The sequence below is a fragment of the Microcebus murinus genome, chromosome 1, assembly GCF_040939455.1.
Source record: "Microcebus murinus isolate Inina chromosome 1, M.murinus_Inina_mat1.0, whole genome shotgun sequence".
Lineage (NCBI taxonomy): Eukaryota > Metazoa > Chordata > Mammalia > Primates > Cheirogaleidae > Microcebus > Microcebus murinus.
In genome coordinates, this window is record NC_134104.1 from 57831857 (window position 1) to 57859324 (window position 27468).

Sequence of the window (27468 nt, forward strand, 5' to 3'; positions counted from 1 at the left end):
TCTGGTCGGTTTTAGATTCCCCTTGGATTTCCAACTTCAAAGGGAATTATAAAGAATAACAAATTCATGTACCGGCACTAAAAAAAATTAGAGCAGCAGGAGAGAATGGTAAAATTGTCCTCATTTGACTGCTAGTGACAGGCGCCACAGGCAGAAATATAAGAAAAGACAAAGGCAAGATCACCAGTTGACAACCAGAGTTCTTGCAAGGGTCTGAATCTTTTGGCTACATGCAAATATGCAAAGGGCCCTTAGCAAGCCATAAGGAGATTTCTCCTTGCTTTAAATAAATAAATAAGTAAAGAAATAAATAAAAGGAGCTGAAAGGTAAGAAAAAGAAATGGGTTCACACTTACCTGTCACATAGTTTGTTGAAATAATAATAAATAAATCAATAAAACTTTGTGAAAAGAATGACCTGGAGACAATCTTAAAGATTCACTTAGCCTCTGGGTTTTTATTCCATCTGGAGAAAACTGTGTAAATTCTTATTCTACACAGGGCTGGATAACCCCACCCCCACCAAAAGTAACACAGGCTCTTAAGAATCCACCAGGCCCATCATGTCCTAGAAAAGCCTGGATTTCCAAAGGTCTCAAAATCAGTTTCTGTTTCTTCCTTGCTTTGGATTTTTATTATCAACGGATGTAACCAGAAATAAAAGTCTTCCTGGAGTGGAAGAATGGGGTTCGAATAAACTATTGATATTTGTAATTGTGTCAAGTTGTGTTTGACATCACTTTATAGAACTGGATTTATTCTTCCCCTCTATCATTTTCTTAGCGAAACTGAAACACATTCCCTAGAGTGTAGGTCTTTATACAATCAGAAATGAAAAAATGAGAACAGAGAAAGTACAATTTTGCCATTGTAATTACCTCTTACATACAGACTTTCTTCTTTCCTGTTTTATGTGCAATGCGTACAACAATAAAAATAAACAAAGGCACGATTAACCAATCAACTTGTTTGTGGAACAAAGAGAGAAATGGTAAAAGGCTATGATGTCTTTCAATAATTAATTATAAGAGTCTTTAAACTTAGTATTCAGAGGTTACAAATCTCCACACCACAAATACATTAGGTTAATTCACAGAGTGGCCACCAAATACCCAGAAAGCAAATTAATTTGACCAAAAGGTATATATCAACAGCACATTAGGAATATTTTCATAGAGGAAGATAGAACATACAGAATCAGTTCTTTATGGATCCTAGCAAGGTTTAGGAGCAGACTCCATAAGACCGTCTCCATAGCGTATCCTTTCTATCACAGGCTCTAGGTAAGAAGGAAGTAATCTCTAGTTAAGGGGAAGAAAACGAAGATTTCTCCTCTGCATTTCCAACTTGAAAGGACTGAGCGGGCTACAGAATCACCACCTTGAATGTTTTTGCCTTGAGTGGGGTTTTCATCCTTCCCTCACCATTCCAGGTGAAGCAGAATCACCAAGGTTTTCCCAGTAAGGGAATGCCATAATCCCCATCCTTTTGGTCATTGTGCATGATTGTGTGTTACATGTCCAATAAATTTTATCCAGAAAGCATGCCACCCTCATGAAACAGGGATCTGATGATCTGAGCAAACCATTTTTTTTTTTAATTTTGTGACTATCAGCATCATTAAGTCTGAAATGAAAATCCTGGCTTGATGGGGATATTTAGAAAGAATTCCCTTCCCTATATAAACAGAATCATCCAACCACAATTCTGAACTTAACTAGGGGGAAGGAGGTAGAAGGTGTAGAATACTATTTTAAGAAATCTTTTATAGCTGGAGGATACATGATGTCACAGAGGTAACAACAATTGAATAAACAACTGGAGCCAAAGAGGCCAAGCATAAACTCCAAGCATAAGAAAAAGGGGTGTTCATACACATACCAAGAAGCAAACACTATTAATAATAATAAAAGTAAGTAGTATAACTATTATAATGATGTGGCATGCATAGTTCAATTGGGTGTAGCATATAATACACAAGCTAGAAAAAACTGTGGATAAACTTATGCTTCTCTTTAAAAGGTAGTTTATATTCTAAGTTTATATGGCATGAGGCACAGAATCCGATACCACATGTAATAAAAGATGTGAAGAAAGACTTATACTTTTATCTTAGCTGCTGTGTTGTGATATCAATGTTAAAATGACTATGAAAAGGTTAGTAGTTTTTAAATATGAGTATTATGGATTATGGTAAAACATCCTTGCAGATTTAAAATAGTAGAGTGGCTAGTTTCTACCTATCTTTCCCTGTGATACCTGCCTTAGTCAGCCATCAGATACATTTCTAACCTTTTGCAGACATTTTAATGATGGTGATGCCAGGCCAGGGTAAAGGAGAAATAGAAATGATCAGAAGGCTGAGGGGGAAAAAAAAATGGAAAAGAAAAAAAGAGTTTATATTGTTTACACCATCCAGTCTGGCAAATTTTACAGATGCTCTCTGTTTGCTTGGGATAGTTTATTGCTTATGTTATTACTTTCTTTTTTTTTTTTTTCCATGTGCTTTACTCTACCAGCTTTGGCTGAAAATATTTTGTATGTGTCCATACTGTAAACCCTCATATTTTTCTAGAGATTTAGTGTGGTGAAGAAACTTCTTTTTTTTCCTTCCCCAAGGGTTAGGCGCATCAATATTCTAGCTACTCACTTTCGAGGCCAATGGAAAATGTGCTCCTAAGATTAAATAGACCTGAGTAACACATAAATTCAGTTTATACTGATGCAGTGTGTTACATAGCTACTCACATCCTGAATTTCTGATGAGTGTAATACACCTGTTGGACAACACATTGCTACTGAACAGTCACTGACCTACAATTCAAAGACAGTGAGACAGCACAAAACCCTAAATATAGGTTCTCTACAGGGAGCCTAATTTACACAGAGCATCTACATCTGTGGAACACTTTGTGTAAAGGATCTAGTCTAGCCATGGGAAGCTGGCTCATAGACGGTGCTCGAAAATATTCTTAGAATAAACTAGAGCAATACATATAGGCACATAGAGAGCACCCTTTGTTCTATAATGTACAATCTCCTTCCCCCCAAACATATTGTTTATTAAATTATCAATTAGACTTTTACTATATACTTCCCCTATTTTCAGACTTCCTAAATGCCCTACATACTGATTAAAAATTTTCCATTTCTGCCAATAAACTTCAAAAACTATAAACTTTTAAATCCAGTGCTACATTTGGTTTCAGTAGATTTGCCATATTTATCTAGTATTGGTTGGCTGCAGCTAGACTGGAGTTGTAAGAAGTCAGAGGACTACGTTTTCCTTTCACCTCGGATAAAGAATTGTACACAACACATGCATATATCCAATAATGAGTATAATTAATGCTGCATAGAGCCTGCATGCAAATTATCATTCTAAATTTGTGTCAAGTGAAAAAAGTGCCAAAAGAAAAACAGCTCCCCAAGAAACCTAGCCAGATCTGTGAAATGTTTCTCCAGTCAACCAAATTGCCCTTTGGCTTACAGATGTGTCTAAGAATATTATGAAACTCATGGATGAGATTTTATGATCAATTTTAGAAAATATGATGTTGGGATACTAAGAAGAAAAATACTACTATATGCAATGATTAGAACTATTTACCTAAATGTTTTTAACCTTAACATGTAAAAATGTCCTGATGGGCCTGAAATATCGATGTACTAAATGCTATGATGTTTGAGGTTTGCTTCAAAATAACATGGCAGTATAGTGAGAAAATGATAGGCCATGAGTTAATCATTGTACAAGCTGGGTGATGAGTAAATGGGAGTTCATTATAGTAATCTATCTATATTCACATCTTTAAAATTTTTCATAATAAAATATTTAAAAATATATACTGATTTGAACTTTTATTCATTTATTATTTATTGACTGATTCATTTACTGTTTATGCAAAGTATTATGGAAACATAAAAAATTAAATACTAATAAAAATAATGCTCTTCTTGGAAATTTAGGTTAAATGAGCTGTTCCTCTTCAGGAATAGTACATATTTATTTTAAATGTTTATGAAGACTATGTAATTACACGTAAAATTCTTAGGTTAAATTTTGAGAGCAGGACACAAAATTATATAGAAAGTAGGATAACAGCATGTTTAAAAGGTATATCCTCAGGGGAAAATGAGAGTAAGGAAATATATCAAATGGTTATTAATGATTGGATTTAAATTATAGAAATAATTACTTTAATTTTTCTTCATTTTACTCCTATGTATTTTTCCAAATTATTTTTAATGAGCATGTATCATTTTTAAATGAAAATAAATATTTATTCATTAGTGGAAAAGATGTGCTCTCCTTTCCCAAGGAGCTTTTCATTTACTAAAACAGAGAAACTACAAACACAGCATTGCCCTGATAGTTTAAATCTTCATACCTAGAAGTGAAATACACCCACAGGAAAAGAAACGTCAATACGGATTTTATCTGATCATAGAAAATAAAGAGCTTTGTGTGTGTTGGATAGAAATAGGGGAGGAACTGGCTTCTTTGCAAGCCAGCAAGGGTGTGAAATTCGGGCCTTTTTGTGATGAGATCATTTTGTGATACATGCAAAGGGAGCAACAAATTCAAGTTACCAAATAAGCCTGTGCCTTGAGCTCCTGAGGCTTACACTAATATGAGTTTCTTTCTGGGCAGCATAACAAGTAAAGCATGGGAATAGGAATGGGGTGGGCATGGGGCGGTTATAATCCAAAAGGCTCGTGGCCTTCACTGGAGAGATGGATATGCTCAGAGACAGAGATAGATGTGCAGTAGAATTAGAAACAACAACATAGTGACAACTATGGATTATGTGCAATGGATATGGAAAATCCCTGTTAGAAAACTATCTTATTACCCCAAGAGATTATTTTCCTCCTTTTATGCACATTCATATAAAGTGAAGTCAAGAGTGTAACTTTTAAAGGTTTGGATGAATATGATGTTCATGACTAAATGGGCCTGGATTGAGCCAGGCAGAACACAGTCAGATGCCAGGCGAGTCACCCCTTCCCTTCTCCTCCCTCTCCAGTACATTTGCCAGTGCATTTCAATGCAAGCCGACCTCTAGCAAGGTCAGCTCTTTCAGACTCTGTCTGAGCTGATGATGCTCTACCCATACACCCTCAGTCCTGACTTGCACCCTTCTTCCAGCCACTGAAATATCATGAATTCTAGAAGGCCACAATACCAACTGTTTTTAAAACTTTACAGATTTTCTCTACAATACACAAAGATAAAACTTCAAACCTATGTTCACTTGTAGCCCTGGTCTTGGTCCTCTTACTTAACTGGTAAAGGAACGTGGTCTTATTTATATCTCTAGAGGGTATTTTCCCTTTCTGTTTGTGAGTGTATGCAAAGCAATCACATCTAATTTTAAGATTGATCCAAATAAAGCAAATGTATTTCACATTTACAGAATATCACAGAATACTAATGGATAATTCAAAGTGTCACAAACTGTGGCTGGAAGATTTTGTGTTTGTTTGCTTAATATAGAGACATTCTGTGTTCTGGGAAATACCAGTGCCCAACTCCACCCTATTACCCTTTATGTCCACTCAGGAGTCTCCTTTGGAAATATGTATATCTGGTGAGTCTTCCAAACAAGTCCTTTGAGTACTTCCACCTCTATGTAACAATGTCATTCTAAAGTGTTGAAATCTGTGGTAATAGGTTCTGAAGATCATGTTTCTTACCCTTCTAAATGATGGTTTTTCGAATGAACAAATAGGAAATGAAAGATCTACCCTTTACCAATATTAAATATGTTTTGTTAAAATTTAAACTCATCACAGCCTTTAGGTGTAATTTTTTTTGAGGTTTGTAGAAATATATTTGACTTCTTTGCATCTCAATATTTTGGACTGCCACTTAAAGATAAAGAAGGATACTCACCAGACAGCAATGTTGTGAGGAATATCCAGTTAGTGATCGTGAAACATTCTGAAATGAAAAGAGTACTGTTAGATGCCAGGTATTTATTTTAATAAATGTATGGCAATTATGGCGAATAACCCATTTGTTCCTTACTATGGGACACTAACTTAGTGATACTATATAAAAAGTAAAAGATGCTTGCCTTTGGGAATGAAAATACAATTTGTACACTGAGAAAACACCTTTTGTGACTGCCTGCATATTTAACTTTAAGGGCTCTAACCAGTTGCAACCAGTTATGAATGACTTGCTGCCCATTTCTGCAATTCACCAAAACTTGTATTGAGAAAGTTATGTTTTATGGTTAATTATCCGTGGTCTGTTTTAAAAAATAAATCAAACCATTGTAAACCACCAGGATTTGCAGCTCCATTTGAACTTTACTGTAATTTTGATTAAACATTTTATAAATAAAAACAAACCGGTTTCTCCCTGTTTTTGGTTGTTTGTTACTTGTGATATAGATATAAATATTGTGGCAATGGTAGGAGAACAAGCTATGGATTATTTACCCCTGGTTTCATGAGTTGTGAGTTACTGGCCTTATCCTCCTTTATGAGTATAAATAAATGTATAGTATTATATTCCAAGTCCTGTAAGACAAATGGAACCAGTGAACTGAAACCTTTTAAAACCAAAACCTTTTATGCTAAGTCATAGAACAACAAAAAAACCCTCAAATTAACATTTAAAAAGCTTCTACTAGGGAGCAACAAAGTCTCCCAAAATCATATAATCTGCATTTTAAAAACTGCTTGCCTAATAAGCAGCAGTCTATCAATAATTCCACAAGTTTTTATTTTCCATGCCTTTAAAATTTAGAAGTCACAGGTGTTTTCCCAGAGATCAGCACCCCCCAATACCACTACCACAATGAAAGCCTGAAAATGACCAGCATGATTAACTTAAGTAAAAACTGATTTAGAAAAATCAGAAATTCATGTAGCTAAAAGTAATAAAACACTATATAAAAGAAGAACTCTATAATTTTTTTCCATAGTTACCATCCTAGGACCTCTAATAAATAAAAGAAGTCCAAAAATAATTGTTCAGAGAGAATGAGAAAAGCCAAGATTCAAAGGATGCTGTGGCAGAGTGCAAGAAGAGTATATTTGAGAGCTAGAATCATTTAAGTACCTAACACATTTGCATATGAAACTTAATGAGGATCACAAAAGTAGCTTGCCAAAAATTGTTTTTTAAATGAGCCAATGCTCTGTGCAGCTCTGACCACTAAAAAGGACCTCTAGGAAAGATGTAAAATTGCCTTCTGAAATTTGCTCCTGTTATAAAGATAGAGGATAAAAAAGACTTTATCATAAAATGGAGTGATGTGTCCACTATTAGAGTCTGAAGAGCTTTGTATCTGATTTCTTCTTACTCCTTTATTACTTGCATGGGTTACTGCTTAACACCATGAAGGAATAACCACAGCAGGTCCCTCACCAGCTCATCAAAACATGAAAAATATTTATGAAACTACTACTATGTGCCAGACACAACGGGAATGATTCTGCTTCAAAAGGTAAGTCAGTGACTGAGGTTCTTTTTGCAACATTAAAAAATATCACCACTGCCAGAAGCAACGAGATGAGAAGCTAGATTGAAAGAGTTGTGGAGGAATTATGAAAAATTAGAAAATGTTAAAACTTCTCCCTAGCTTCTTGCATGGCCTGGGAATAGAAAGTTTAAGCCTCCCAGCACTTCCTAAACCTGGATTCTATATTACAAAAACATAAAAACAAAAATGAGAAGTAGCCTACGTGCTCCCAGGGCCTTAGTTATAAAAAAAGGAGGGCTGAGCAGACTAGGTTGGCACACATTGGACTTTGAAAGATCGAGCCTTAGTATGGTTCAAGAAGGGTGAAAACCTACTAAGATGAAAATGGAAGCTATTCTGGCAAAGGGAGGCAGTGAAAAAGTTCAAAGATGTTTTCCTCTACTTCTTTTATAACCAGATGGTTCCAACTATTTTTGACAACCAAGAAAATGCTAATCCTCCTACCTTTTATTGTCCTAAGTTTTCTTTTTAAATCCAGGCAACCTATTTGAAAATCAGGGTACTCAAAATGACTTACTGTATACAGAACTACACATTAAAAATAAAGGCTTGGGTGCAGATTATAATTATATTATAAATAATGCACTTCACATGATATAGAATTTTCTTTTTTTGATAATCAGGTACCTACATACAAAATTGTATATTGAAATCAAAATTCAGCTATAATACATATAGAGGAACACTTAGCAAAATATACATGTGAATATGATTTGCTGGTTAAAGACTAGAATATTCTGATGAATTTTCATTATTTTCTACAAACAGGACTATCCGAACTATAGATTCTGATAAGAAAAAAAATCTGAAAGAAAATATTTTTATAAAATACTTAAATATATATACTAGATAGTCATTATTTGTATTAAGACAACCAAAGACATCTGTCCCCATGTCATCATAAATACAGAGATATGATAATCCCAATTATTTTGATAACTCAGTTGTTACAACAGAGTCATACATTCAAACAAAAAAACCCGAAAAACCAGACAAAACTCTCCTGGCTTTGATTTTTATCTTTGTGCACCTTGTTTTTCCATACAAAGGAATTCTAAATTGCAATAGCTAAAATATAAGACAATGTTAAACAAATTATAAAATCACCTCAGTCTTCTAGAAAAAAGTTAAAGGAAAAATTCACATCATCCCTTCAGTACAATGAAACGAACCAATTTCTTATGGCTTTAAAATCCAGAAGTAAACTATGACCTAAAGAATCATGCTGATCCCAAATACAAGGAGACAAAGTGCTTCAATAGTCCCTACTCACACAGTAATGATCGTATCAATCCTCTCTCCCACCCACGTTCCATCTTTTCTAATTGCATTAAAAACAATCAGAAGTACTACCACAACATCACCTTTCACACACATGAACTTAATTTCTTGTATCCTAACAGTGCCTAGTGCTGTGCCCTCTCATTTTATAGCCATTTCATAGGTAGAAACTAAAAAGGAAGAACAAAACAAAGCTCAAAATCTCTCCAACTTCCCTTATCAGACAAATGCCTGGTTCCCAGAGGACTTCAGTTAGTTAAGTGAAACAAAATATAACAGGGAAGAAAAACTGATAAATGCATGCAAATCTCACTATGTTCCCTTTTAAACTGGGAAGAGAGTTACTCTAATGAAAAACCGGAGCATGTGGGTAAGGGGTGAAGGGTTACAAAGAGAGGGAGAGAAAAAACCCCATTTATTATACATTTGAGGCATTAAGAATGGCAGTACAATGAACCCGAAAACTCAAAGTTGTTCCAGGACATAGTTTAACAGACGGTTTCAAATGAGAATTCCAGGAGCCACAGGTTTTTAAGTAAAATGGTTGTTTAGTTGATGGATTCTATAGAGAGTTTGACTTAACTATCTCTGTTGTAAGCACCTAGATGTTTTTCCTTTCATTAATGCTTTGGGGTTTGGATGTACTTTGTCGAAAAAAAAAATTAAAACTTTATACAGCTCCCAAAGTAAAAAGCAAGAGGAGGATGGATTTATATAACTGGCTTTTTACATAAATATTACCTCAGGATACATTTCAAGTGAAAACACACACACACACACACACACACACACACACACACACACACACACACGTCTTTCTTATTCTCTTTCTATTTTAAAATTCATTTCATATTTCAAATGTTTTGGGGTTTTGTAAAATAAGTGAAAACTAAGTAAAAACACCTCAGAATAAGTGAAGTCTTCTATTACCTGAAAAATTCATTACATAACATAGGGTCACAAAGACCTATTTGAAGCCAGTTAAGGCACTGACAATTATGAGACATTTTGCTGCAGCCTAGGGCAACTAGAAATGGCCCTGGATGTTAACTAACTCCCTTCTACACAGTCTGAGAAAAGGGAAAAAAAACTGTAAGTTTCCCCATCTGTTATTTCCTTTTTTTTTTCTTGGCTGTGGAAAAGTAAAATTATGCAAGAGCTTTTGAATGTAAAGGCTGTGTGTGCTTTTTCCCTTTTTGTCTCTGTGTACCGGTTATGTGATGTTGCGTAACTGAGTACAGAGTAGGCGGTTAGCGTTTACTATTGATTTACACTATGCCATCTAATGAATTCAGAACACTAAAAAGAAAGGAGTGGGAAGGGGAGGGAGTAAAAAGAGAAAGAGAAGAACAGGGAGAGAAAAAAGGAGGAACGAAGGGGAGGGAGACAGAGCTTATTTAGAGAAACAATTCTAATGCCTGGAATAGGTTCATTTTTATTTCCTTTAGCTCTGACTTTTGGTTATTGTTCAGGTCTCAGAGAAATGGACTAGAGCTAGTGACCCCAATATTCCAATCCTATTTCTAATGAGGATTACTGTCAGGTGAATGTCTGTGAGTACTAATGTGTCAAATTACTTCAAAGCAATTCCACTGAACTCTCAGACTTCGCCATATGTACCTATTTATCATTTTCTCTATGCAATTGTGAATCTGTATCTGTGATAGTCAGTGTTATGGTCCAATTGGTTTACTGAATCATAAATACTATTTGAATACACAGGGATATCATCCAGGCAAAAAGAAATATATTCTATTTTACACATCTCCTTTAAAAATATATAAAGAACACATTTAGAAACCTTTAAACCGGTTACTGTTTTACTTTAGAAGAAGATGTGCCACAAATTATTTGGCTGAAAAAAAAAAAAAGAACAGCCCAATGTAGGATAATAAAAGAGAAATGAGGAAGGACCCTAAACTGATGAATGGTACGTATAAAGGAAATTTAAATGATGTCTTATGTCTATGGAAAGCCTTTAACTTTCGATTGGGATTATTATAGACATTCCCAGTTTTTCAAGGTTGCTCAGTGCTTCCTAATGAATTCCCAAACCTTAGGCCAGAAAGTAAGGGTGAAGCTGATTGTGCTGCTAGGTACAGGACTTTCCTGTACCTTGGTGCCCTCCTATGGCTGAGAACAACCACTGAGGTGAAATAAAGTTCTCTTTATTCGGCAACCAGCTAGAGAGCTGAGCAAGGAAGTTGTTTCCTTCCTGAATGTGTATTTGCAAATGATGACTGGGACAAATCACAGGAGGTTATTCAAAGGAAAGAACAAGAGTCTAGGCTTCATTTCTGATCATCTCATTGTCGTTCTCTTTTCACTCATTTTAGCTTAGAAAATATTAAACAGATACCTACCCCATCCACTTGTTAAAGATTTCTTAATGACCAATGGCAGTGTGCATACAGTTGTATAGCTAGCACTTAACATGGTGCTTAGCATATTCTCTATACTCAACACATATTTGTTAAAACTGTAAAATGATAGGGATAAACATTTCTGTTGGAAAATTGCACTAGAAAGGCCTGAGAAAAAAATATTCTAATGTTTTACAGGCAATCTTAGGTTGCACTACTTTTTATTTATTTATTTTTGTGTGTAAAACAGGGTCTTCTTCTGTCCTCCAGACTGGAGTGCTGTGGCATGATGACAGCTCATTGCAATCTTCAATTCCCAGGTTCAAGTGATCTTCCTGGCTCAGTCCCTAAACAGCTAGGGCTACAGATGTACACCACCACACCCAACTAATTTTTCAATGTTTTATAAAGAATGGGTTTTGCTCTGTTGCCCAGGCTGGTTTCAAACCCTTGAGCTCAAGTGATCCTCCCACCTTGGACTCCCAAAGTGCTGGGATTATAGGTGTAAGCCACTGTGTCTGGCCCTATAACCTCTATCATTTATGTGAAGATAAAATAATAATGTAAAGGAAATATCAGACCATTATTTAGAGGTCAGTTGACTTCAGTTCCATTTTATTAGGAAAGAGCTTAACAAGAATTATAATACTGATAACATCGGCAAAGTTTTCTGTTCATTTCCACCAGCCCTTTTGGACTATCTTCGTTTCTTTCTTGGGCACAGAAAAGTCCATTTTAATTTCCATGAACATATTATAAAGGAACAGACATAGGATATCAACATAATTCATCTTTTAAAAAACACTGAGAAGAATGTAGCTATTTAGTAATGGGAGAGAATATGGCTTTTTGTTAAAGGGCAAGGCAGGTTGAGTTTTGATTAGGTTATGCAAATCTAAATTAATATAAGGGCAACCAAGAATGTACTGATTTTCATTTTCTTGGTTAAACAGGAGTTTTTTTAATCCAAAATAAACTCTGAATTAGAAATTCAGAAATGCCATCTTTTAGTTAATTGGAAAATAAGACCTTTAGAAAAAAATTGAGTGCTGGGTGTGGTGGCTCATAGCAGTAATCCTAGCAGTTCTGGAGACCGAGGCAGGAGATCACTTGAGGCCAGGAGTTCAAACCAGTCTGAGCAACATAGTGAGACCATGTCTCTACAAAAAAGTAAAAAATTATCCAGGTATAATGGTACATGCTTCTAGTCCCAGCTACTGAGGAGGAGGCTGAGGCAACAAAATTGCTTGAGCCCAGGAATTTGAGGTTGCAGTGAACTATGATGATGCCACTGCATTCTGGCCTGGGTGACAGGGCAAGACCCTGGCTCCAAAATTAAATAAAAAAAGAAAACATAAATAAATAAATGAAACTACAATCTCTCAAAAATCCCAGTTGAAGATTCAACTAAAAGCATGTTCAGCAATGGTAGCCATATTGTATCTTTATAAAGATACTGTCTTGTTAATTCCCCAGGATGAAGCACACAGATTTTAGTTGTCCTCAAAAAGTTTTTTGTTTTTTTTAAATTTTAGTCATCCAATTAATGTAATCAAATTCAGTAATTTCCTCCAATGAGCATCCTGGTTATATGTCCACAAGATTATCTCATATGCCTTTCCATTTCATGGACTCAAAAGTAGATGAGAACTTCTCTGTCCCTGTCATTTTATGTATGAAGATTCTGAGGCTTATAATTAACTTTCTCAAAGGCATAGATTTTGAGACAGAGCTGTGACTAGTATCTAAAACTCATAGTTCATTTTTTCATAGCATGGACTAAATAAAAGTTGTATAAAGTGAATCTTATTTTAAATGCCATACTGAAAGATTTCTAAGGATTCTTATAAGACAAGAATCCTTATATTATGTAAAATGTTCACCTCAAAGCTACTTAATTTTTTAAAATCTTAAACATGAGTCTATTGTTCAAATTCTTGCTTCTCCTTTTCCTCTTAATTTTTAAATCTTTACATGAGTCTTCACCTCCTGTCCTCTTACTTCTGCTGTGTCTAGCCCATATATGCCCTTTCCTGACTCCAAATTCTTCCTTTCCTCTCACCTTTCATATGTTTGTCCATCTTTTTGTTTATTTCTCTTCCTCATAGAAATCATTTTTTTATTAACATTCTTTGATATCTTCAGAAATTATAAAGGAAGAAAAAAGCATAAATGTAATATATATAATACATAGTCCTTTGGTTTATACTAAAGTTAAAAAAATGCAATAAGATATTGACAAATTGAAGGCAAACTACAGCTGTAGGCTTTCCTCTAGAAAGTTACAGCTGTCTAGATCTCCGTATGATCAATACGGAAACTGGGGCCTAGTGTTGCAAAGTATCTCATCAAAGAGAGAGCAAAGGGCCTTGACCTCCAGATCAGTCATTTTTCCTCTACACCAGGTCATCTCTTTTCCCTTTTATTTCCATCCCCCAGATACAAATATTTGAGACAGCAGGGGGATAGCCAGACAAATCCCAGTGGCTTAGTGTGACTTAATACAATACTGGCCAAACTCTTTCAATTCCAAAAAAAACATCAGAAAGAGTTGCACACTCAAAGTGCAGTTACACAGAAAACGAAGTCTGAAGAGGTTAAAAGAAAAGAGTACCCAGACATTTGAAAGAGGTCTCTGGATTACAGGGACATTGTGTCCAGAATCATTGTAATTAAGATTGTGTCATTGTTTCCATTATAAACCTTACTGTTATGGGGTTTATAATTCAGCTAAAATGGTCAGCTCTAGGCTGAACTGCAGCTCCAAATATCTTAGAGTGGGAGGTCCCTTCCCCCCATTTCTTAAAAAAAGAAAACATACAGCAACTATTCAATACTTTAAATGATAGTTTTATCTTGACCCTTTCTATTTAAACAGTTGGTGCTAATCAGCAAGCTTAATCTACAGTGAGCCAACCTGAGCAACATCCACTGTGGAATCAAGGACATTACCCTGGTACATGAATGGGCAATAAAAGGATCTCCTATTATTTTAAGAGGCTTAATGTACATCAGTTCGTTCCATTTTATTTATGTGAACGGGATTTCAGCAACTCTTTTTTGAACAATCTCCCACTCTAGTTTGCTAACTCTGGTTTTGTAGAAAATATTACAATTACAAGAGACAGGAATTTCTGATGGTTTCCTTAGATTTCTTTCCTCCTAAGCCCATTCTCAGGGTGGGTATCAGATAATTAATAATTTTTAAAATCCCTTGATTCTGTTTCTCCAGCACTGTCTATAACGTTTAATGGTTATGGTACAACGCTATGCCACGGTGAGGATGGGGGAGGAAATCACAGATGTACTTTAAAATTAACAGGCCAGAGGAAACTAGTACTTTTATTGAGTACATATTATGTGCCACATATTTCATTATTTCATTTAATATAAACCTACTGTGAAGTAGCACTGGCCAATGTTTTATAGATTAGCAACATAGCTATAGAGCTGTTAGCTAACCTGCCTAAGGACACCAGAGACAATTAAAAAGTTGTGGAGTGAGATCTGAATCAAGATTTGTTTGACTTCCAGGCCCATATGCACTACAGTGCACTGCAATGCCAGGAGCAGAATATGAAGCCATCTATCCAAAAACAAAATTCTCCATGTCATGATGAGAGCCACTTCATCCTCCAAGTAAGAGGTGGGATGAGTAAATAACTCTTAAGAAGACATAGATTCTTGCTTTGCTCTTAGTTCTGATAAATCCCCATTTGTTCAAATGCAAATATCCAAATGATTATTTGCAAAATGTCTTGTCTTGGATAAGGAAATGCACAATCTTCTAAGAACTTTTAGATCAGAACAGATATTTGAATGTTTATAAAAATACTTTTAAATATTTATACTAGATAAAAGTTTTAAAAATGTAATGCATAAAAATCAGATGATTAATACATTAACATTTCAGTTTGCATGTGTGTGTGTGTATATATATATATATATATATATAGGTGTTTATATATATATATATGTATATAATTTTTTTGTCCTTTCCAAAATTTCTGGTAATTACCATGAAAGTATTTGACAAAAGCTAAACAGCAAATATGATAATCTAGGAGAAAAAGAAACAAAGAACAAGAAAAGAGGAGTGTTTATGTATATACAACTTCTCTTGGAATTTTGATCCTAAGATATTTCTTAAGCTAAATAGGTCATAGTGCTTTAGTCTAAATAGTGTGTTTATGTGTGTGTGCATGTAAAGATAAAGGAGTTTTACTATGTTAATATGGCAAATGATTATTTCTCCACTGTTGTCTTTACTGAATCATTTTATGTGGATATATTATTACTCTCTGATACTCTCTAACAAATACTTGTTCAAGATAACATTAGAGCTTGTCAGTTAAATAATAGCAGTTTTAAAAGACTACAGCCTGAAACACTGTAGAGGTTGCCAACTTTACACATGACTATGAAGTGTATAATGGAAAGTATACTCCACTTTATGCACACAATGGAGTCAGTGCTCTGGGATGAATCTTATATAACTATGTGTATATGTGTGTGTAATGTACTATGCTCCTCAAGACTACTGGACAGTTTTAAAAAGTATTTTTTAACATCCTAATTTGGAGAAGAACTTAACAGCAAAGTAAATGAAGCCAAACAGACTTGAGAGAATGAACAGTTCTTTCAGAAGCATGAATGTATTCCTCAACATTTAATGAATCCTTATTGCTCTGCCCTTCCCTCCTTTTCTTCCTCAAGTATAAACTGATTGGGAGCATGAAGGAGGAAACACTAACTCTGGATTTAGGAGAAGCACAATAGTGAGATCCAGCACATATTCCTGACCCTCTTCTCCCATCCCTATACGGAAAAGTAATGGTAGACTAAACAACAGTAAAAGCAACAACAAGTTTGACAGTTTTGTGGTATTGGGCAAAAGCAGGCTTTGTATCTGCATATTTCAAGGGATTTCTTCAAAGTTTAGCTTCTCTAGATGTTCTTACTACAAAGCTGAAGAAGAGATGAGGTATGTTAGGGAAATAGATGAGATTTAGGGGAGTAAGAGAGGAGGCACTCCTTTTTTTTTTTCAAATGGTATTTAAACACATGACCAAGACTCAAACCAGCTAAAAATAATGCACAATACCTTCCTCACAACAACAAAACAAAGCAAAAACTCACAGCCAATTATTTTTATGGGTGAAAGTAGACAGTGATATAAAAGTAACAGATGGAAGCCCAGTTTTGCTCACATAACACACTCCCTAATCATAATTGCAAGCATCCCTATGACAATAACTTAGCAATGGTGACTTTGGCCTCTTGCTTCAAAATATCTCCTTTAGGTGGGTTTCCTTGAACACTTCAGAGGGGCTGGCTTAAAATAATGTAGAATGAAACCAACCTATGTATTTATATCTAGAAACAGGAGAAAGTTGCAAATCACAGCCTGTGGACAAAAGGGAACCAGGTGTCACCTTTGCCAAATCTTCTCTCAAGACCAGAATAGATTTTCTTTTCCTAATTATTTTTGCTGTCTGGTGGTATTTTTAGGAAAGGTGACATATCTGTACTATTAAAAACACCACACTACATAGCATCTAAAAAACTTTCTTAAACCGAATAATTAAAAGTAATAAATCTTTCTGCTAATTTCTCCTCAAAGTTGAAAGAAAGGTTATTTTCTTACCTTACAGTGTGCCTTCTGATCTGACAGCGTCATTCAGTCAATAATTTCAATGTCAGTTACTGATTTTCAGCTCTTTTATTACAAAGACTTCAAGCAATAATGAAATGATGCTGATCTGCTTGCTTTCACTCTATATAATGTCTATATTTGTATGCTTATGCTTCTATTTGGATCTATATTTATCTGCTTTATCTGCCTACAGTGCATCTGTTTCTCATACACACAGACATATATTTATATATATACACATACTGTATATATATATATAGGTTATATATAAACACACATACCCTAAAAATGTATGAATGTATGCTAGTGTGCTTACTTCAACAACTATGCAGGTGCATAAATACTCAGACACATGACAAATATACAAAGAACATAAATGTACTGTAAACATAGTTGCATGGGGAAAAGAGTATCTTAACAACAGCCCTGTCTGCTGTACTTGGCTGTTGACCTTTGAGACTTAACACACTGTTGAATGGAATGTCATAGACTACTCTGAGAAGGAGAAAAATCTTCTGAAGCCAAACTATTAATATATAACTAAATAGAGATCATGCATTCTAACTCACTCATTTCAGACATGAGGAAACTAAGATACTAAGGTGAATAGCAAAGATTTTCTAGTTTTCTAAAAACAGAACTGGAACCCACGCCTCTGCCTTCTAGACAAATGCTCTTGAAATGATGAAAACAGTTTTTTCAAACTTAATATCATTAATTGCTACTCTTGCCTATTTTTCCATTTCCTTACTGCACGAAATGTAAGCAACCACAATTCATGGAGGGTATGGCACTGTTCTAATTATTCTATATGTATTATTTTATTTAATCTGCACAATATCTCTATAAAGTAGATATTATTATTCACCCGCATTTTACAGATTAAAAAACGTATGCTAAGAGGGTTAAATAACTCGCCCAAAGCTACATAGCTAGTAAGCAAAGGGGCTAAGCTCCTGTAATACTCAAGGCCATGGTTTCCCCACTAGACAATGATGCTTTCCTTAGTACACTTCTGAATGTCATGCCAAACCCTACCACAACCACAGGCTGACAGTGTTATAAATCTAATGACTGGTCTGTTTTAGAATATATAGCAAGTCTAAAGCAGAGGTTCTCTCAGACTGTGAAAAAAAAAAAAAAACAAAGTAGAGAAGGTATAAGCTACATATTCCTAGTACATAGCCTGTACCCTCTATAAGGAAACTGAAATATGCAAAATTCAGACCAAAATAAAAGAAAAAGAAAAATGAACCCAAGGGTAGTCTTATGTGCTTTAAAGTCTTAATAACTTCTAGTCTGTGAACATTTTATGTCTTTTTCATCTAAGGATTATATTAATAGCAATTAATTGATAATTGAATAATATAAAAAATATTCAATATTAATTGAATATTATCAATTAATTGATAATATTGAATAAGATGGGAAAGAAGGCAAAAAGAGAGAGTAGCAAAAGATAAAACCCACACCCACCTCTTCTTCCTCTCTTTGGACAACACTTTCAAAACAAACACCTATTAAAAAATACAAAGCCAGTATCAAAAATTGGTATTTTGCCCCCACTCAAGGGTGGAGGACAAATTCAGAAAAGAAACTAAGTCTACATATGGTAGGTAATTTTATATAAATCTCTTCAGATAGTAACCAGTTGTGAGCTGCATGAAACATAGAGGAGTTTTATACTTTGGTTGGCTAACACAGAACACAGCACTGGGAGATGCCATGTGGATTTGTGAAACTCCCTGGGGCATACTGCATCCATAAGCCAAAGAACAAAAATTACACTGATCCATACATGCAGCTCTTCATCTGTGACATATTGATAATTACTCTTCATTTGTGAATTATTAAATAAAATCCAAGTTATAAAACCAAGTTTCAGACAGTTGTCTGACAGTTTCAGACAGCGTTTACTTAACTCTTTCATAAGAGCATCTAGCCTCTGTCTATAGGAAATGGGAGGTATCATACTATAGGGCCTGGTATTGCAGAAAGATTATGGTCTTTAGAAAGACAGATGGACTTGAGTTTGAATTCCAGCTTGTCTACTTATTAACAATACAATTTTGGGCATAAACTTTGGCATAAATTTTGGCTTAAACTATTCTGAACCTCACTTTTATCAATTGTAGAGCAAAGAATAAAACAACTTCTTTTGCAGGAACATTGTGATGATTAGGAATATCCCCCTGATAAAGTGGGGGGGGGGTATTAAATATTATTATATGCTTAAGAAGGCTATTTGGCTGTGACTTTCTTTTGTGTAAGTGATACAGAACTCTTCTAGGAGTAACAGAAGATACAAGGTACTTTTTATGCTGGTTTAATAAAAGACAAAATTTTTGGTGATCAGATGTGTTCCAAGTAAAAGTAGAAATCAAAACATTTCATAGTGTAACATTTTCAATGGAAGATCTTAAAGCACTTAACCCTTGACTTCTGTGATTGCTTGTACTCTCATTTAATAGTTGTGCAAAATGATGTTCAGAGATAAATCCCCCAAATCAATAATAATAATAAAAAAAATCACTGGCAGGGGTGAGTAGAATTTCTGTTTTTAACATCTAATCCCATAGTGTCCAGCTGAGGAATAATTGTTGCAAGGTCACAGATGCAAAGGGCTATGTTTCCCCAAAGCTCTTTGAGATTATTCACTAAGGCCAAAAAACATTAGGTAATGCTGTGTACATCTGCTGAGATAACAAGGGTGAGTCAGAGGTTAAGTCAGGGTTTCAGGTTATAGGGGTGGGGTGAAGAGTGGCTTTCAGATCAAATGATAAGAGTAGTATAATTTAAGCAAAGAATAAGCTATACAGTATTTAAAATAAAAGGCAAGAAAAGGGGAGATAACCATAGCCAAGAGAAGGTGGGTGGGAACACAGACCCTGTGGGGCTCAAATGGGTAATTGTGCCTCAAAGAGGAAACCCTCCCACATTCATGCACACTGAGAAGTGAACAAAAAAGCCCAGGGTGAAGCATAAATCCTGCTATCCCAATAACACACACAGATGTTCCACCATTGTTTTCTTTTATGCACATTTTAATTAAGAGATCAGAATCAAGCATTAAAATGTTATTAAATGGCTTGTTTACATTTTCACTATATGTCATTTATAATGCATTTTCTAAATGTGAGTATATCTATTCAGAAGGACTATTTGGAATTTTTATGTCACTGCTAGAACTGTCCTGGTAACTCACACTCATTTTAGCTAACCAAATAAGTGTCAAAAAGCCCTTTCAGTCCAAGAAATGGGACTCTCACTTCTTTAATTCTCAGTCAAGCATCTTCATCTCCCATCATATCCCCTGGCAGAGTGACAAACTACACTATAGTACTACAGGACTTCAATACAACAGGAGGCCCCAGGTCCACAAGAACCTTTCTGATTTTTCACAAGAGTCACAATTTCAAATGTTCTCCCGCTGTCCTCACAAGAAAATATTCTTTATATTCATGTCATACTGTCTCCCTAGAGCAGTTTTGAAAACCTCAGGAACTCTACGCTACCATGTGGAGGCACATGACCACACACTTCCCTGGAGGGGACACCTTGGGTGATGTGGGAATGAGCACATATTTTTCTCTCCCCATCTCATGTCCTATTTCTAGTCTACAACTTAACCCTATTTACCTCTGCAGGAATCCTCTGAATTCTCTATATTATTCTAGAGTTGAAACAAGTATTCACACTTTCCCTTTTCCCAGATTCCACAGATATTAAGACTGATTCATACAACCCATCTGCATTTGTGGATCATAGGTGACCTGTAGGCTATCTGCACCATATAGTTCAAGTACTTTAACCATAGGCCATTGTCCTAGAAACCTACTATTGATATTATACCTTATGAATCATAGCACATGGGATTGTAAAGTCTCAGAAGGCAGGACTTATGTCCTTCCATGTTGAGTTCAGTGCCTAGCACACTGTGAGTGCTCAATTAGTCCAAGTAAGAGAGGTAAAGTTTTTTCCTTCTTTTTCTTTGTCTGTTTGTTATCCAGGATAAGCAGAATGCTTGTAGAGAACAGGCATAAGAAAGGAATACATTCTAATCTTACTGTCAATTTATATTCTGTAAACTGTCTCATTTGCAGTATAAATAATTACAAAAATGTTTTGGTTACTCTAAGTATACCCTTGAGGTAAGAGTTAAATTAAATCTACTACAATTGATAGACCAGATAGGACTCAGAGATGAGCAATAGGATGGCTTTGAATCAAGTCTCTTTTGGAAGAAAACATTAAGATGTCACCACAGAAAGAATAAAATTGGCACAATGTTCTGGAGAGCATTTTAGCGAGCATTTACACATCAAAAACTTAAAAAGATATGAATACTGTTGACCCAGAAATCTCACCTTTAAGAATTTATCTAAAGGAAATAATCAAAGATCTACACAATGATTTAGAAGCAAGAATGTTTATCATGGCATGATTTATATTTGAGGAAAATTGTAAAACTTATCTGACAATAATGGGTTGATTAAATAAATGATAGTACAAACATATACTATGCAGTTTTAAAAAACATATTTTGGATACTACTTAATGTCATGAAGTTTAGGGGGGTGCAAGTTGTTCAGTGAAAAGGCATATTAACCAATAATATGTATAAGAAAATCTACTGTTTAAGTAAATATTGCTAAGTTAAATATGGTTAAGTTAAATATTGTTTAAGAAATGAAAGATGTGTATACACATAACAGAAAAAGACTAGAAAACATTAAAAGTGGTTGTTTTGGGGCAAAGGAATTTTAAGCAATTTTTATTTGAACTTTTTCATAATGAAAACATATTCATTTAATAGTAAAACATTACTTAAAATATTAGTCTATAAACCTTTCCTCCCTCAAGGCCTAAAAAGTGACTTTCTATAGGTATTTTTGTCTCTAGAAATGCTACCTTTTCTGTTTTTAATGATAATATGTGTTGCCTTCTAAAATCTTAAGTGTTTGGAACTGTGTAGTTATAATAGATTCTCTACCCCTTAAACAAATAGCTCTGTGATTTTAATCTAAGGCTCCTCCTTAGAAAAAATACCAATGGACTGTGAGTTAATGATATGGAATGTTAAGAATTTGAACAGAGCTTCTGTATCTATTCCTCTATAAGTGCTAAATTTTGCTTTCAATTCAGGCTCCATAGTATCGATTAATATCATTAAGTTATATTATTTAGGCCCACACCATAATGCTTTTGCTTTTTTTGATTTTCAAACTGTTTATTTCACCAATGCAATATAAAGTTAATGATGAAATAGAGAGTAAATGATGCAGTTAGAATCAATCATGCTAACTGGAAAAACCATCACATGTTTGGTCATTTAAGGAGGATCTGAGTTCAATGCAGTCTGATTCCTTGTGCAGTATTTGATGTAATAATTATGGTACTTTTCATTCTCATAGTTTTTGGTAAGAGAAACCACCATTTCCAAGGCTCTTACTCATCCTTACACCCACACTCAACCATAAGGGATTGTGCAAGACACTATAAAGTAAAAAGAAAACAGAGGAGCTGTGATCAGGTACAGGTGATCCTGAGTTACAAAACAGAAAGAGGATATATAGTCTATTAGCCCTAAAAGAAAAATTAGAGATGTGGAGAAAAGTTGGGCTATCATACTTAAGAATGTACAGGACTAAAGATCTTCAAACTCCTGCTATGAGAAGAGACAATTCTACCTATAAATTCAGTATATGCTACCCACATAGGACTATTAATTCCAATAAATAATCATAGCTTTAGGAAGAAAGAATGTTCTGGAACAGGCTTCCTGTGGAAAATACAAACTCTAGGGCTCTTCCATGACTTAAATCAAGATTTTTAAAAGTGACATCCAGGTATTTGCATTTTAAGCTCTACAAGTGATCCTGAATTATACTAGAGGTGAGAACCAATGGACCTTCAGGGAAGTTCAAATCCTTTAGCTTTAGCAACCTTTAAAAAATTATCTCCCTTAACTTCATATAGATTCTTTTTGGTGTGATTTTTGGTTTTTAAAATTTAGGGTACTTAACTTTTTTTAGGAACGGGGGTTTCACTATGTTGCCTAGGCTGGCCTTGAACACCTGGGCTCAAGCCATCTTCCTGCCTTAGCCTCCCAAGTAGCTGGGATGACAGGCATGTGCCACCATGCCCGGCTCCCACAAACACATAAATTCTGCTCATGCTAGTCCATTTTCCTTGCCCTCCATCCTTGCTGGCCCATGAAGAGAAAGCTAGTTTGTGTCTTTGAATATTTGCTTATGACTTCTTCTTATCTAGAATGCCCTGACTGCTTCTTACAACTTTTTCAAGTTTTTCCCAACTCCAAAATTGGGTTCAAGTTTTACCTGCCTTCTACCTCACACTGATTACCTCCACAATAATAAACTTCAGATTCTGTATCTTCCCCTCTTCAGTCTTGTAACATTATGGAAACAATAATTAATGTTTGTCTTACATCTCAGTATAATTATAAATCGTATGTGTCCTCAGAAAGTGTTCATTTGGTTTTGTTGATACCTCTTTGCTCTGTACATCAGGGACTTTCAAAATATAGCAGATTGAATGAAAGCAGCACTTGTATATTCATGATCAAATAACAGGGTATGTACAATTACCTCCAAAAACTTCTCTGAGGCCATTCCTTGCATCATGTAGGCTTACATTCTAAAGAAAATACACATGCAGAAATTCAAACAAAGAATTTGAATCTCCAGCCCTAACCCCTCCTCTGAGCTCCTCTGTCATGCATCCAACTACCTATCATATCTCTTCACTTGGATAAGAATTTCAAAGTCAACATGCCCCACACTGACTCACAATGATCTCTTCCCTAAATCTGTTCATTTCTCCATATGCCCTACAGTTCCTAACTCCATGGAGTTAATGATAGTGACATGCATCCAGTGGCTGAGGTGAAACACCTGAAACTCATCACACCTAATGTCTCTCTTTCTCTTCCATACCACATCCAGTCACCCAGCAATGGCTGTCAGCACTACCTTCTAATTGTGCAGGATTGAACCACCTGTCATGCCCTCCTCACCATTGCCCATGACATAACTGGTCTTGTTGTGGCACCCTTGATCCTGTTAGACTATTCTCCACAGAGTAGCTCCAGATCTCTTTTAATCTCTAAATGAGATCATATATTCTTTTAAAGCCCTCTTATGGCTTCCTGTCAGTCTTCATCCTGGCCTGTGTGATCTGGTCCCTGCCTTATCTACATGATCATTCTGGCGTCACACCACTTGAGCCACATACTTCTTCTTGCTAGAATATTTCAAGTTGTTCCTCCTTCATAGCCTTTATAATATCCATTCCCTCTGCCTAACATGCTCTTTCTCCTAGTCATCACATACTTAGCTTGTTCTCATTATTTAAAATCTTTGTTCAAATATCTCCTGTTCAGTGAGACTTTTCCTACCTATCCTATTTCAAATAGCACTTTCTCCATTATGTACCCCTATTTTCTACTTCCTTACCCTGCATTATTTCCTCCTAGATATTATCATTATTTAAAATGATATATTTTTTGTTTACTTAATTATTGGCTGTCTCCCCTTCCTCTATAAAGTAAATTTCATAGGGAAGGAACCCTGTTTAATGTCTCACTATATTTCCAGTAATTAGAACAATGTATGAACCATTATAGGTGCTTGATAGCTATTAAATGACTGAATGAATACATGGATGAATAAAGTGTTCCAGGACTTATAAATCTCATCTCAGTCACATAAACTTTAAATAGAAAATCTTTATTCTGCAGGGTGCAGTGGCTGTTTTGGATTGTCCCAGAGGCTTCTATTCTTTCCATCTGACCGCACAGGCCAGTCTGGGCAACCACCTACATACTACAGCTCAGGTCTTATAATATAGTTCTTGGGAGGAGTAAAGTCAAGTTAGATAGTTTACTAAAAATAATGTCTCCGAGTTTATAAAGGAGAAGTTTTCCTAGCCCAGTTGGTCCTGTTGAGTTAGACTAGCATTGAATGCTGACATGGTAATCTTGTGCTTGAGGAACTTCCAATCTGGAGACGGAGTGAGGTATCCTATTATACTATTTATTTTGTGAAAGTACCAAGTATAGCTTATCTTTGTATCCACAGTGTTCAGAACATTGCTGAGCAGACAGTAGAGTTACAATGAATGTTTATTAAACAGATGAACAAACTAATCCATGAAACAAACAACAAAATTTTAAGTGCTATTCTTCTATATTTAAGCTTTGTGACAGTGTTAGCTAATTTCAGAGAAAAAAGCATTTGCCTCAATTAGATATAGGCCAATTATAATTAATTCTTGCAACTTTTCTTCATATATGAGACTGAAAAACTCATTGTGAAGAACCAAGTCTTATCCATCTTTTATTCCCAGTTCTTAGTACAGTGTCTAGAAGTAAAAGGAAGAAAAACTCCCCCCCTTTAGAGAAGGAGTAACTTCCTAATAGAAGTAACTTCCTAATAGAGAACTTAGAAGTCCTGGCAGCAGTCAGTGAATATTAAAGAATGCCAGTCTGACATGGTTATCAGATGTTAGGTGATGAAAATCATGCCAACTAACATATGGATTTCTACCCTGTTTCTGTGTAAGACTTGAGCTCTAAAATTATTTCCTGAACACAGGGGATTAAAGCTTATGGTGATTATTTACTATGATACTGCTACTTTCTAGAGTATTGCTGATCAAAGTGCTAGAAACTCAGTGCATGAAAATCTACACTTGTTTATTCAACCTCTCTCACAGCTATGTAAAATTCTTCAGCAAATGGATGTTATAAAAAAAGTTCAGTTTATTCACAAATATAAAGGGTTCAGTTTGTGCAATAAATAAAAGGATTCAGCAGTTTGTTCACTAAATATGAAAACCTTCTGAAATATAAGTAGCAATAGTAGAGATGATGAAATAAGTAATGCAACTATTAAATCAATATGCCTGTGAGTATCTTTCATGGTTATGGTAACTAACTGGCTTGGTTTGCCTAAGACTGAGGAGGTTCCTGGGACTTGGGCCTTTCAAATGTTAAAATAGGAAAAGTTCCAAGCTAGTCAGGACAAGTTGGTCACCCTAATCATGGTATAACTTGCTAATTTAATTATTAGATATTTGTATGTATCTATATATAGGATTCATAGGTATATGTAGAACATATCATAAACAACTAGGAATTACTAGGCTATAAATGTGACAGAATTAAGAAGAATTAGCTTATATTGTACCAGTATACCATATTAAATGCACATCCCTTCTTTCATTTTCCTTCCATCCACACTCCCCCATGTTGGACTTCTTATTTATGTTTTAAAATTATATACTTGTGTTGATTTTATTACATCAAAAACATTAAGTTGGGGGTATTAGGACAATTTCCTTTTCTCCAGCAGAAAGAGAAAAGTGAGAAACAGCAATGGAGACTGGTCTCAACTGATGCATGGGCTCATCTGTTTGGTGCAACTCCAAATGTGGTAATCTCCCACAGAATTAAATTTTCCTAACCCAGAAATTAAAATTTTCCTAACCAAGATTTTGTGTTTTAACACATACAGATTAAGCTCCCAAAACCAAGACAAGACATAGAAAACTATCCTGGCCTTAATTCTGCTGAGACATGTATTACAAGACAAACAGAGACAGCCCCTGTGGTCCCCTCATCCTAATAGCCCCTCACTAACATATCTGGCTTCAAGGGGGCTCCAAAATATCCTATTCTCAGTGTTTTGGGCACAGAATAGCCATCAGAATCTGGATTGCAGTATGAAAAATACTGTGTTTTCCAAAGCGTTTACAATGCTAGGCTTTGAATATTGAAGGGCAATATCTTTCTAAATAACTCTGGTCAGTCTTTACAACTAGACCTACTTTTGAGGCTCTATTTCTTTTATGTCTTTTAAACTTAATGATAAAAAAGAAATATTTAAATTTATAATACACATGAAACAGTGAAATTAGAAAAAAAATTCTATTTGATGTTTTTTTTTTAAGCTCCCATGACTAAAAAAGATCAACAGTTACCTACATTTGTAATATTTATGCCTCCCAGACTTGGTGTAATGAGTTTCATCTCTGATCGAAATTTTATAACTGACTTTCATTTACCTGTGAAATAGGTAATAGAAAGCCTTGGTAGGCTCTTGCCCTAAAGAATCAGATGCGAAAAGGTAGTTCTACTGCAAGGAATAGAGGAAAAAATTGTCACCCAAACATGCTACTATGCTACTACTGTATTCCTTTGCTTTTTGCAGGAATGGAAATCTATGGTCCTAGATATGAATACTGAAATAAGTGAAGTACAGAAGACTGACAGATCAATACCTGAATGTCATAGTTTTTAGCTCTCTCTTCCATAAAACCCTGGTGTGTCCTCTTTACTTTGGGCAAGTGCCCTGTTAAGAGAATTATTCCAGGAGATGAACATGTCTCAGGCAAACCCTTATTCTAACTGCTGTTTTTAAAAAGCCTAAGCCTACATACTGTTCAAGGCTTTGGTTACGTAGGTAAGCCAAAACAGAGAAGCCATGACTTCCTCTATTAAACTGGCTGGAACCCAGGTTACACTAATTCAGCCTAAATAGAAAACCTCTGCTTTTCAATCCCTTTGTTCTCTTGGATGTCACAGCTTCCTGTTCTATTCTCTTCCTTTTATAGTCTTCTCTCACCAAGCATTTCAGGAAAA

The 27468-nt window shown here is 35.2% G+C and overlaps 1 protein-coding gene across 18 annotated transcripts in view; it reads right to left on the reverse strand.

Moving 5' to 3' along the window:
- ZBTB20 (zinc finger and BTB domain containing 20) overlaps positions 1-27468 on the reverse strand; it is a 760184-nt gene that overhangs the window by 349384 nt on the left and 383332 nt on the right. For all 18 annotated transcript variants that reach the window (XR_012918895.1, XM_076001586.1, XM_076001621.1 and 15 more), the window contains one exon: positions 5900-5947. The gene's annotated coding sequence lies outside the window, so the exon portion shown is untranslated. The remainder of the gene's footprint in view (positions 1-5899; positions 5948-27468) is intronic.